This window comes from Carlito syrichta, unplaced genomic scaffold (assembly GCF_000164805.1).
Source record: "Carlito syrichta isolate Samal-C Ts95f unplaced genomic scaffold, Tarsius_syrichta-2.0.1 Scaffold314339, whole genome shotgun sequence".
NCBI classification, from domain to species: Eukaryota; Metazoa; Chordata; class Mammalia; order Primates; family Tarsiidae; genus Carlito; species Carlito syrichta.
Window position 1 is genome coordinate 159047 of NW_007258435.1, and position 13748 is coordinate 172794.

The 13748-nt window shown below is 42.4% G+C and overlaps 1 pseudogene; it reads left to right on the top strand.

Annotated features, from left to right (window-relative positions):
* Positions 1–3116: 3116 nt before the first annotated feature.
* LOC103274024 lies at positions 3117–3571 on the top strand (annotated as a pseudogene).
* Positions 3572–13748: the final 10177 nt, after the last annotated feature.

Sequence of the window (13748 nt, forward strand, 5' to 3'; positions counted from 1 at the left end):
TTTCTTCTACAGTGTCTAACCTGTAATCATTCTCATCCAGGATCTCCCCCACCCCCTAACAGACATTGTCATTTTTAACTCTAGAATTTTTATTTGGGCCTTTCTTATATCTTCTGTGTCTCTACTCAGTATGTTCAATCTTTCCTCTAACTTCTTGAAAATGTTGAGTACAGTTATAATACCTGTTTTAATGTTATTATTTACTAATTATATTATTGTGGGTTTTTTTTTTTTTTTGGTCTTGTTTTAATTGACTGATCTTATCCTCATTATGGGTTGCGCTTTTTTGCTTTTTGCATACCTTGTATAATTTTTTGCCATTGAATGCCAGACATTGTAATTTTATGTGTGTGGGTATGTGTGAGTGTGTGTGAGTGTGTGTGTGTGTGTGTGTGTGTGTGTGTGTGTGTGTGTGTGAGTGAAGAAACGATTCTCAGACTTCACACAGGACGAGGAATGGAACAAGTCACAAAATATTGAGTTTTCAGAAGGGTTTACTGCAGTAAAGTCTAGGGCTAATTTTGTTCCCACTACTGCAGTAAACATTCTGAGTACTGTACTCAATATTTTGGGAATTGTTCCACCTTCACTGGTGGGAATAGACACTGCTCCTGGTCCTGTTGTGAAGTCTGAGAATTGTTCCTTCTAACTTTTTCAGGTGACTCTTTCCCCAGCCTAGACTAGTTTCTTCACATGCTTGTGCTGATGAGTCTTAGTTGAAGACTCAACTGGAGTTTTCAACAGGTCTCATAGTCTTTCCAGGTGCAGTTTTTTCATCTTCTGGTCTCTGTCCTTTGAATTTTAGCCACCTCCCCCTTCCCCCTTCCCAGATTCCTAATTCTGTTTTCTCAACTCAGTGAGATCATTAGGCTTTGCTTGGGCTCCACCTCTCTATCCCATGGTCTGAGAACTCTCTCTAGACACTAAGCCAAGGCAATCATAGGACAATCCTGGTTTGCTTTCTATCTCACAAGAATCACTGCCTTTTATTGCCTGGAGTCCAATCATGTATTTAGTTCAGTAGTCCTCTCATATATTTAGTCCAGTTTTTTAGTTATTTTAGGTGGGTTCAAAAATCTGGTTCCTGTTACTTTGACTTGGCCAAAAGAGGACTTAGGCAAAAGAATCTTTGTAAGGTCTGCACAGTATAGTTCAAGAGAAGACCTTGGTATACTACCTGACACATAGTAAGGAATCTGTAAATGTTCATTTTTAGCCAACTTAATCAGAATGTGTATGCAAGTATGGATTCCAGATCAAAATAAAAAAATACTTTTCTTCTGTTCAGGCAAGATCCTTCCAGAAGTACTAGATTCACTTTTTGTTATCACAATTTTAAGAGATCTTGACAAACTGAAGAATATTCAAAGGAGAACTACGGTATAATGAGATTTCCAGAAACAATGGTCTAAAAAAAATCATTAATAAAAATGGCAGATATCCAGCTGAAAGAGGACCAAGTATCTTCTGGTAGCAGAAGGGCCCTTTTGTGAAAGAAGGAATAAAGGGTGTCTTTAGAGAGAAAGACCAGAAACAACAGATGAAAATTATAGGGAGTCTGGTTTTGGTTCAATATTAATGTGGACAGTTCCCTGAACAGTGAAAATTAGTTGAGTACATAAACTTAATAATATTTTTATTTTTAAATAAATACCTTCCATTATGGTTTAACAAATTAATTTTTTTCAGATCTTAATGGCATATGTTAATTTTTTTGATTCAACAAATTTTATGTTAAATTTAGATCTCATTATATCTCATGTGTGACCCAAGCGATCTTCAGTGTTGCCAGAACATTTTTAAAAAAATTTTTTTCTCCCTCCCTCTCCAGGTTGGTTTGTCTTGGGAGACTGGCAGAAGGGAAAAGGGATATATTTGAAGAGCGGATCTTACCTATATGGCCCTTTAGCTTGTCTGGGTCTTCTGCTGCTTGTGGTTTCCATGATGTGATGGTCTTCATGTAGATTGTGGGCCTAGATTTCTTGGAGTAGCATTCAGCCTTGCTTTTCCTTTCTCAGTAACTATAGATCACTCAGAGAGAAGCAGTCAATTTTCCTGGGAGCAGTAGATCATGTCCTCACTCTTTTTCTTTTAAAAGTATATATACTTCCTTTTCTTTGTTTTGCTTTGTTTTGTTTTGTTTTGAAAGCAGGATTTCTTGAGAGGACAGAAAAGCTCCCACAGCAGGAGGGGACCCAAGGGGTTTACCTTATTTGCTTCCTTTTCTAACCTAAGTGTTCTTTCATATGAAGGCCTTAAAACTACTGAGTTTCTCCTGGGATAGAAGTCTCTCCATCTTTTTCCCAGGGTCTCCATTTGCAGTCCTACTCAGGTTCCTGAGTTAGACTACTTCAGCAAATAGTCTATTTTTGTTATTTTTGCTTTCAAAAATGTCCAGGAAGGGATCTGGCACTCTCTTTATGGTCACAAACATTCCAAACTACAAAGTATTCATGTCCAGTTCCTCAAAAACTTGAGTTTCTCTTGAATATGACACCAAAAGAACAGACAACAAAATCAAATATAAATAAATGGGATTATATTAAACTAAAAAGCTTCTGAACAGCAAAGGAAACTATCAACAGAATGAAAAGGCAATCTACAGAATGAAAGAAAATATTTGCAAGCTACATAAGGGATTAATGTTCACATATATATAAAAAGTTTCTACGACTCAATAAGGCAAAACAAAACAAACAAACACACAAAACATGCCCCAAAATAACGAGATTAAGAAATGGGCGAAGGACTCAAATAAACAATTCTCCAAAAAAGACACAAATGGCCAACAAATATATGAAAAGACGCACAACATCACTTACTGTCAGGGAAATGTAAATCAAAATCACAAGATAGCATCTCATATCAGCTAGGATGGGTATCGTTTTTAAAATAACAGAAAATAACTCTTCCCTTAAGCAGCCTGAGGTGACCTGCTAGGATGGTCTGCTACCCACTCGACTTAGAGAACCACACAAAATAGTACAAGGTCAGAGGCTCCAATCTTTGTGTTCACTTCAAGAACACCTGAGAGGGCAAATCCCTCAGGTCCCCTCCTACTGTGGGAGCTTTTCTGTCCTCTCAATAAATCCTGCTTTCGTCTTCAAAAAAAAAACACCTGAGAAACTGCCCAGGCCATCAAGGGAATGCACGTACAAAAAGCCACCAAGTATCTAAAGGATGTCGCTTTACAGAAACAGTGTGTGCCATTCCAATGCTACAACGGTGGATTTGGAGGGTGTTCCCAGGTCAAACAGTGGGGCTGGACACAGGGTTGATGGCTCAAAAATAGTGCTGAATTTTTGCTACACGTTCTTAAAAATGCAGAGAGTAATGCTGAACTTAAGGGCTTAGATGTAAATTCTCTGGTCATTGAGCACATTTTGGTGAACAAAGCCCCTGAGATGGGCTGCTGGATGTACAGGACTCACAGTTGGATCAACCCATCTATACATGAGCTCCCCGCTGCCACACTGAGATGATCCTCACTGAAAAGGAACAGATTGTTCCATAGCCAGAGGAGGAGGTTTCACTGGAGAAATAGATATCCCAGAAGAAACCGAAGAAATAAAAAACTTATGGCACAGGAATAAATTCAGCATAAAATAAATGCAGATAAAAATGAGAAAAAAGAAAATAATTAACAAGCTGGTGAGAATGTGAAGAAATTCGAATCTTTATACACTGTTGGTGGGAATGTAAAATGGTGCAGCCACTATGGAAATGGTATGGCGGTTTCTCAAAAAAAATCAAAATAGTGTCTTATCTATCGTTAAAAAAGAATATCTTGACATATGCTACAACACGGATTAATCTTGAGGATATTACACTAAATGAAATAGCAAGACAAATAATGCATGATTCCACTTATATGAGGTATTATCTAAAGTAGTTAAACCCATAGAAGCAGAAAATAGACTGATGACTGAGGGAATGTCTGTGGGAGAATGGCTAGTGTAATACCCTCAAGATTAATCTGTGTTGTGGCACATGACAAGATATTCTTTTTTAAAGACCGAATAATATTACATTTTATGTACATATCACATTTTCTGTAACCATTTATCCATTGATGGACATTTAGGTTGTTTCTACCTCTTGGCTATTATGAATTATACTACAATAAACACGAGAGTGCAAATTTCTTTTTACTACATATCCCTAAGGTAGTACCAGAGTGGACTTGCAGGATTCTGAAGCTTAGTAATGAAAGCCTGGGGCCCATTCCTGCAGGCATCCAATAGCCACACTGAATATCTTGGAGCTTCATGGCTTGATCTCATGGGTAACTGAAAATGAGTTTAGGAGCACGCAGTTTAAATGCTTTCATGTTCAACTTCCTTCCTCAGCCTCTGTTTCTATAGATTGGAAAGGGGTTGTGGGGAGGAATTTGGAATCTGAGACCATGGAATACAGATGTAAGGTTTCTTTTCCACCTCTTCATAATTACCTTAGGAAATAGTAGCTGCTCCCAGAGTTGGAGGCTTCTTTCGATACATTAAAAGCAGGCCCCGTTTTTCTTTTCTTAGTTTTATGTTCTGGTCAGCAATTCTGGGACAACATCCTATTACATAGAAATAAGATGTACGTAGGAAGATGTTTCTAATAGAGAGTCCCTAGATAGATTGAGCTGCCCTGAAAAATGAGTGTCCTGACTATTGATTTAAGTGTTTTGTAGAAGAGATTCCTGTTTGTAAAGAATACAAAAGTTAGCACCTTCAGAATCTTTCCTTAGTCTAAGAATTCTAGAGGAAAACAGATTTTTGTTTTTGTTTTGTGTGAGGGAGAACTTAGGAAGAAACATCATTTAATTTTGCATCATCTCATACACTTAATGACCTCATAAGCATTTATGGGTCACCCACTCTGTGCCATATTAAGATGGTGGGATACAGTAATGCCAGGCAAAGAGAAAATTCAGATGTGGTGAAAATCTAGAGAGATGCCTCCAATCCAACTGTACAGACTGCTACCTATATTCTCATCTTTCTCTAAATATTTCCTAAGGAAAATGCCATGTAATGTATGCAACTCTGCGGTATATAAAGAATTACACACTGAGGCGCAGTTCCTACCCTCAAAGGCTTATGATAAAATTAGAGGCAAGACTAACAAATAACATAGTTATATTTTATAATAAAAATTAAATAAGACTACCACATTATATGCAAAGTCCCAAAAGCAGTTTATGGCTGTCAACTGGGTTCTGCAGGAAATTAATTTTATGAGGCTAAATATCAATAGGACTAAAGTGGTTGCAGAAAGCTTGGTGGAGAAGATAAGACTTGAGCTTATGAAAAATCTCAGAATTCTTTCCCTGGAGAAGAGCCATCATTTCAAGAGCCTCTGAGTCCTCAGTGGAAACACCCTCTTCTGTAAATAATGAGCTGTTGGAAAGGGGTGGCATTTTCCCTCGTGTTTGGGTAGAACACAGCAGAGGGTTTAAAATAGGAGTCTCCAAGATGGTTTGTGGGTGAGTGTTATTATTAGCTGCAGATCGTTTTAGGTGAGTGGAAGTGGCTGTTCTATAAAAATGTAAACTCTGCATCATTCTCTGAGGGTGGCAAACCCTGAGTGCTGAGCCTCCAACTTCAAGTGGACGGAAGCTCTTCTCCAATAGACAAAGTCCAGGAATTCTCTTATCATGTTGAGGATCCTCCTCTCACATCTGTCTTTTGAGCAAAAAGGAGAAAGTGATCTTTTGTCCACGAGGGGAAAGAGTCTATATAGCATATTTGCAGGATAACTGAAGGCAAATGAGAATCAAAGCTATATTATTGAAATATTAAATAGATCCCCCTCCGCAAGGGCACAGTGGTACATATTCTCCACCTAGTGTTATCTGAGTGACTGAGAGAAGTACCTCTATTCCAAGATATGAACCTCCTATACCAATTAGTTTCTACATTATCTGAATTTCCAACATTATTGAATGTTTGGGTAATCTTTGATATACACGCAAATAATTTCATTCCGAACTACTAGGGAGAAGTCAGAACCATTTGTACTGGTTGCCTGAGGAGGAAAGTATAGGAGGTACAGTGGAAGCAATATGCTACAGTCTGAGAAAAACAATGATTCATTTGGAATATACCTATTTGTGAAACATCATACTAAGGCAGCCTAAGAATAGGAAAAAAAAATCAATGACCAGTGTATCCCAAGATCCTAAGACCTACTAGAACCTCCAAAGGGTACGCATAGTCTTCTTACTTCAGAAAGACCTAAAAGTGTGTACTCTGATCTTCTTCCAGGAACACTTTTCTCCATGAATACTTCCCAGGGCCTTTTGGACATGAATGATTCCCTCTTCTAGGCTTCTCTGGCTTTCTTCTTGTACCTTCACTTAGCACTTACTTCTCTTTAGCATGTAGTCCAGTGGAGCATGTAGTCCAGTGAACATGTCCATTTCTCTGCTCGACCATTGTAGCAGTGACTGTAAATGCCTAAGGACAGGGACCATGACTTATACCTTTGTCATTCCTATCTTCGTGTTGACTAACAGTCACCAAGGCAAACAGTCATTCCGTCTAAATCACTCACCCTTCATCAGCTAAGTCCTGAGAACACGATTTGGCTCTTCTTTCATAGAACTTATGGAAGAGAAAGATACATAAAAAATGAAAACAGTGCCTATTTGGGTGTTAGTAAGGCAGAATAGCAGAGATGTGTTTAAATTGAGGGGGATCAGGAAAGGCTTCAGGGAAATGTCCTGAAAGCCCGGGGTTTATGAAATGGGAAACGAACTGCCTTGGGGTTTTTTGTCTTGAGCAAGAACTCCCCTGTGAGGGATGATGGCTAGCACCAAACATCATGACCAGGAGACAGTGGAACCTGAGACCTGGGTGTGCCCCTCTGTAAGTGCTGATCCAGAGGGTCAGCTGAGTAGCAAAGAAGTAAGAAGTGATAAAGGCAATTGTGAGATAGGCAGGCAGTGTCTTCCAGTTAGCTGGGGAAGTATAGCTTCTAGTGACCAGGCATCTCTTTATACCTGGAAGACTGGAAAATTGATAAGCAGTCAGGCCCAAGACAATGTTTGCTCAAGGGCAATAAACTGATGGGAGGGGCAGGGGTCACGCTGAATTCCATTCTGAGAGGGACAACCAACACTACCAAGTGCTATGACAAAACAGAATTGAGTGACCCACAGCATAGGTTCTCGTAAATACAGAATGAATCAATGAATAAGGGCAGAGATCAAGGCAGGAGATTTACCCCCATTGACTGGCATAACACAGTATATAAAGAAGGAGAATAAAAAGAAAGTCTGTGTTCTTGAAGACATAGGTCTGACTGTCAAGAAAGGGAACTTAAGGAACTTGGCAGAGCTTAACTGCCCCCAGATTCTTTTGTTTTTGTTTTTTGTTTTTTGAGTTGAAGTCTCACTCTGTCACCCCGACTGGAATGCAGGGGTCACTCCCGGCCACCGCAGCCTCGACCTGCTGGCCTCCGGCGATCCTTCCGCCCCAGCCTTCCACGTAGCTGGAACTACAGGCGCGCGCTACCACACCCGGCTAATTTTTTGATTTATTGTAGAGATGAGGTCTCGCCAAGTTGCCCAGGCGGGTCTTGAACCCCCGAGCTCAGGCAATCCACTCACCTCAGCCTCCCAAAGCACGGGCTTACAGGCTGAGCCACCGAGCCCGGCCTGCCCCCAGATTCTAAGACTAGCTGAGTACCTTAATCTTAAATATCACCATTTGGTACAGGTAAGGTTCCTACTGTACTTCAGCCTCAGCCAGAATTAGCTAGGACTGACCCTGGCCAGACCTGGGGAGGTGAGCTCAGAGGAATTTTAGCTGTGAGAGGCAAGAATGAAGAGCAAGCATAAGGCAGTGACTGACAGTGTACCGTGCCCAAAGCAAATAGTTGACTAGTAAAAATTGAATCAATTGTCTGTCCAGAAATTGACAGATTGCTGCTGAGGCTTCTCACCCCCCCAAACTGACCAACTATCCCGCGATCGTATTGACACAAGTCCTCAGGAGAAAAGCCCAAAGAGGCATTGTTGGAGGCATTGATGATCTGAGTGGATTGAGCACCAAAGAAGAGGCCATCGGGATTTTGCTGCTAAGGGTTCAATTTGTTAGCTGGGTTTCCAATAAGTGAGCTTTAAGAATAAATGGCAAGAGAAGTAACTGAGCCATTCACCCAAACACATGAACTGCTACAAACCTTTGAACAGCTGCCCTGTCTTGGAGGAAGTTTGTGGAAACCTATTTGGCATTTCATACAGTGTGTGTAGTGAGTTAACACAGTCACCTGGTGTATGGGGTCCCTTCAATGGCCCTTTCTGAGTTCCTTTTCTGTCTTTACTTGCTCTGTGCTCAGGGACAGGTACCTTCATTGGTGGCTCCCTTGCTTCAGGGTGAATTTAGCTAAAGCCAGTAAGAAGAAAGAGGGGGAGGTCTATTTCTTACCCCAGCGGCTCCCTGTGGGGTGGCAGTTGGTGGCTTCATCCCTTACCCGAAGGTCTCAGGTCCTGTCAGACACAGCATTTTCCAGGTTCTGGGAACCGCCTTCTTCCTTAGTTCCTTCAGACTTAGTGGCTACCAGAGCTCCGTGGTTTCTCACTTGGAGGTGCTATCTATGGTCATTTCCCTAAATTATGCCCACACTTTTGTAAATAGTCTGTACTGTATTAAAGTCTCCTTGAACTATTTTAGTGGACCATCTATTTCCTTCTCAGACCCTGACTGGTGACCCCATACTCCAGGCTAGGCCTGCTGGCTAGTTTCGCCATACTCACAGGTGGACACCAGCGCCACACTGTCCACACAGGAGCCTTTCCTTTCTGGTGAGCCTGACCTTCCATAAGAAGTGAGTGTTGGAAGTGGCAGGGCTTCGTGGAAATCCATTCACACCCCTCAAAAAACCACCTTAATGCATACCTTTCTGAGACTGTACCGTATAATCTTCTTGGCTTAATAACAAATGCTATTACTGTTCAATGTTTTGCATTCCCCTGCTTTCTTGGTCTGAATATCCTCAACTATAAAATTTGGATAATACCATCTATCTCACAGAGCTGAAGGGAGGGTAACTGAGTAGAGTGAAGAGTCTAAGGTCACCAGTGGTGAGAGGTAGAAACAGAATTTAAACCCAAGGCCTCTGACTCTAAGTTTAGGGCCCTTTCTACCAACCCATGTGTCTCTGGACAGCATGCGCCTCTGGACACCATGTTCTCTTTGAACCCCTGGCAATTACAATTTTCATGGGACACCAGGGAGATAGCAGGTGCTGCACTAGACAGATCCTGGAGCGGAGTATACAAGAAAGAGAAAGGCTTCTTGCTTTTCTGGAATTTAAACATGGTGTTTGCTCCTCCCACTAGATGGTAAGGGCAGCCCAATATGAAGAATTGCACCTACAGATGGAGAATAATCTGAACAAAGAGAGTAAGCATGAACAATAGTAATCTTCACCATTATATTGACTGCTGATCATATGAGGACTCTTTTACACACACTAATTCTATAAGCAATCTTGTGAGGTAGATATTGTTATCCTAATTATATTCATGTGGAAGTGAAGGCCAGACAGCCTTGGGCCATTCAGCTGCTAAACAGTCAAAAATTCAGCCCAGTCTGTCCAGTTCCAAAGCCTGGGGCCCAGGCTCTTCCCCACTGTGTTGGAAGACACTGGACTTGATCCAGGAAACATACTTGGAAGTTGGGTCATCAAAGGATATTCAAACAATAGTAAAATGACTATGTCCACATTACAAGAAAAGGCTGCTGGTGAGCTTTCCATCTAAACTGAGCTGCCTGTGTGTGTCAGTGGACTCAGAGGCCCTGGGTGAGTTTTAAAAGAGAAACTCTTGCTACCCTCCTGCTGTCCCATTTTCAGCAAAGTCTGGGTCCTCCCACACTGGGAAAGACCTGTCTAGCTGTTGGTGTTTGGGTTTCCATACACGCTTGGCCTTTTCTACTAGTGAATAATTGAAAAGAGATGAATAGCAAATGTCTTCCCAGTGATAATTACCAAATTCCTATATGGGGAGGGGATCCCACTTGGGGTTTGATAAATATTGGATTAGCTCCTCTCATCTCTGCAGGACATGATTGAACTCCTCTGCAGCCCCTGGTCACATCTCAGGAAGCCACCCCCGGGCCCCCTTTAACCTGGTGCCTTAATAGCCTCCGGCAGCCTGAGTGGGACTCACCAATCAGCAGGGAGAAGTGAGGGAGTCGCTCACCCAGCCCAGACTTCCTCCTTCATGGGGGGTGGCACATTATGCCACCCCCAGAGCCCCTTTCTTTGCCAATCTCCTCTTTCCCTCGGAGGTAGGAAGGTCTGTAAGGAAGGGTCGAGTAATTTCTCTCTTCTTCATTCTTTTAAAGTTTTCTTTTTAATTTGTTTGGCTAGGGTCACCCACACCTATCCAAAATGGTGTTTGGACTTGGAGCCCGAGATGAGTTACTTAGAGCAGCTGACACCTTAATGTAAATAATTTAGCTTAATAAATAAGTTAAAGTCTCCTGTCTCTTCAGTGTCCCTGGCAGCTCATTCATCTCCTGTCTCCTTCACTCCTTCACTCCTCAAGTTGCGCCCCACTGCCGGGACTTCTCTGGGTTGACGGCCTTTTCCTGTCCTGTCACAATAAACAGCATTTGGCCAGAGAGAGACATGGGTCATGTGCTTCCTCGGTGTCTTTGCAAGTCTTCTGTGGAATCATTTAAACTGAAACGAGTAGCTGGTTTGCAGTACGCCCCGGAGGGCAGCAGCAGGCAGGGAGGGAGGGCTGGACCAGCTGTGGCCTTCTACTCCGAGACTGAGGCAGATCCTCTGGGATAGGATGGGGTAGGAAAAGGAGGTGGGGAAGGAGCGACCTGTGGAGAAACCCAAGAAAAGTCGAAAATACATCTGGGGAGAATGAGACACTGAGAGGCAGCAGGAGCAATGCAAGTGAGCTCTGCAAACGGACCCAGGAAAGTAGGAGGGAACAGGAGAGTGATGAAGTTACATAGAGGCCAATGTCAAAGCAGTGCAAAATGCAACGTTGCGTCAGAAGTCATACACTTATGTGCAGTGCTCACTACCTGGGACACTTACCCTCTCTGATGTAGCTTGGATGTTTGTTGCTCTCTCCAAATCTCATGTTGAAATGTGATCCCCAGTGTTGGAGGTGGGGCTTCGTAGGGGGTGCTTGGAGTCCTGGAGGCAGATCATTCATGAATGGTTTGGTGCCCTCCTCACCTTAACCAGCGATTTCTCTTTTTATTAGTTCACACGACAGTTGGTTGTTTAAAAAGAGCCTGGTTCCTCTTTCTCTTGCTTCCACTCTCACCCCACAACATGCCTTCTCCCTCTCTGCCTTCTGCCATGACTGTAAACTTCCTGAGGCCTCACCAGAAGCTCAGCAGACACTGGCACCATGCAAACCATGAGCCAAATAATCCTCTTTTCTTTATAAATGACACAACCTCATGTATTCCTTTATAGAAACACAAAATGGACTAATACACTCTCTGAACTCACTTTCCGGCTCTCTGCAAGGAGAGGGAGGGAAGTGACCTCTTAGTGAGGGCCTACTGTGTGCAGGCATTGGGGGAGGTGTAGGCACATCTTACTCATGGAACTCTCACAGCTACAGAGGCCAGGCAGATGGGGGCACTGGCCTTCTCTGGGATTCTTTGGGCTCTAGCACACTGTAATCCATCTCCTCTGAGCTTGGCAGGCAGGGATAGTAGGCCCAAGAGTACATATGCATCTATTAAAAAAGAAAACAAGTATTCCTATTTGAAGAATTCACTGCAGCAGCACCATCCATTCCCTAATAAGACAGCCATGTGTTTATGTCCAAGAGAGGAAAGCAATGCAGTTTTCCCAGCTACCCTCTGAGGATCGGGGGAAGGAGGAGTGGACAGAGGCCAGCTCTGACTGGAAAATTCACCCCGACACCAAAAGGGCTGTTTCCATCAACACAAATTCCAGCTCCACACCACAGCCCAATTAAAGTAATTGTCATCTAAATGGCGGCCCTTGCAGAGGACAGAGGCGGCTTCGGTGGGCAGAGGGTGGGGTATGGCATCTTTCAAGGCAACTGGATGGCTCAAAAATGCAAGAAAAAATTTCTCTCGATGGAAAATGAATGCAATGAATCTGAGTGCAGCAGGAAATCTTATGAGAAAATAAGACTTTGGGAGGATTTATTGAAAGACATAATTGCAACAAGTATATTGATTTTACATAGATAAGAAAACAAATGTTGTCAGGGATTGGATTTGGTTTATTACATTTATTTCCCCACAGAGTTAATGCATTTAAAGACATGGTTTATTTTTCAAATGGAGAAACATTGTTTTCAGAGACCTTTATTAGGTTCCTGCCAGTTCCCCTGGCTTCTCTTTCCAAGAAAATTGGTTTGGATGTGGGGTGGAGGGGGAAAGACATGGGGATCTTCCTCTCTTGGGGAAGTTCTGGAACCAAAGGCTGTCAGTGCTTCTTAGGCAGGGAGGAGTTATTTCCTGCTCTCTGTCCTGCCTTCTGCCCCAAGAAGAGCCACTGATACTAGGAAGCAGAGGGAGAAGACAAAACGATTACAGATGATCACCCTCTGCACACACATCTAGAAGTTCAGACTCAAGAGACTGCAGGCACATGCCCGCTTCATCAATCCAAAACCTCCCAGCAAGCGAAACCAGTGATGCTGGTCTTTGGCTTCCATTGCAAAATCCTTGGACAAATCCTAAAGTTGTGTGCTGATGGATTGAAGGTAGCTATGATTGCTACCATTTGTGAGAGCTTACAATTTGTCACGTACCGTGTTTATCTTTACTACAGCCCCATGAGGGAGCTGTAATCTCTGTTTTGCAGATCTAAATATTGGGCATCAGAGATTAAGAAATTTGACAAATTGGTTTGTCTAACTCCAAAGACTGTGAGTTTAATTTCCACCAGTTCAAGAGACTGAGTTTTGTGGCAGTTCTTTGACAAAGTATTCTTTTCCTGACTCACAACTCTGTGCAATGAAAGGAATGAGGTTAGCTAGCCCTTTAGTCCTGGTGTTCATGTATATAACTGGATGTGGGGTAAGGAGGGCAGGACACAGGCAGAAGGAGACTTCTCTTGGCTGGGACTCTGACTCTGGTACCTGATGATGCTTCTCAATGATATACATTGTCTTGCGCTGACTATCCTAATGGCCACACTCGTGTCATTCTCTTTCCCACCTGATGGTGCTTAGCCTGGCCACCTCTGAACCTGAAGTCCATCCGTGGTATGTAGCCAACATTTGCTAGGAATTTAAGTTTGCACTTAAGAGCACTTTAGAGTTTACAAGGTGCTTCTTATATTACCTTTTTTAAACCATAAATTGTTCTGAAATTCTTAGGGCAGAAAGTTTACAGGGGAAGAAACAGACTCAAAGAAGATAAATGCCTTCCCTAAACTTAGCCAGGAGCCAGAAGATCCAAGACCAGATCCCAGATCACCTGACAGAGCCCAACCTCCATGTAAGACAGATGCCTGATGTCATTCATTCATGTGCTTGCTGACTCCTAGCTGAGCTCCAGGCAGCAGCCCCATCTTTCTCTGAAGCATTTCCATTCCCCGTCTGATATCTTTGGTCATGTAAATTATTCAGAATTAATCCTGCTTGCTCCTAAATCTCCCTGCAGCTTTCCACAAGTAACTAATACTTGTCTTAATCACATCCGAGGCATAGCTTTATATGCCACTTGCAACAACACGTTCAATTATGATTGATTGGAATTTAAGTTCTGATTTCTCTTAGAACATAATCA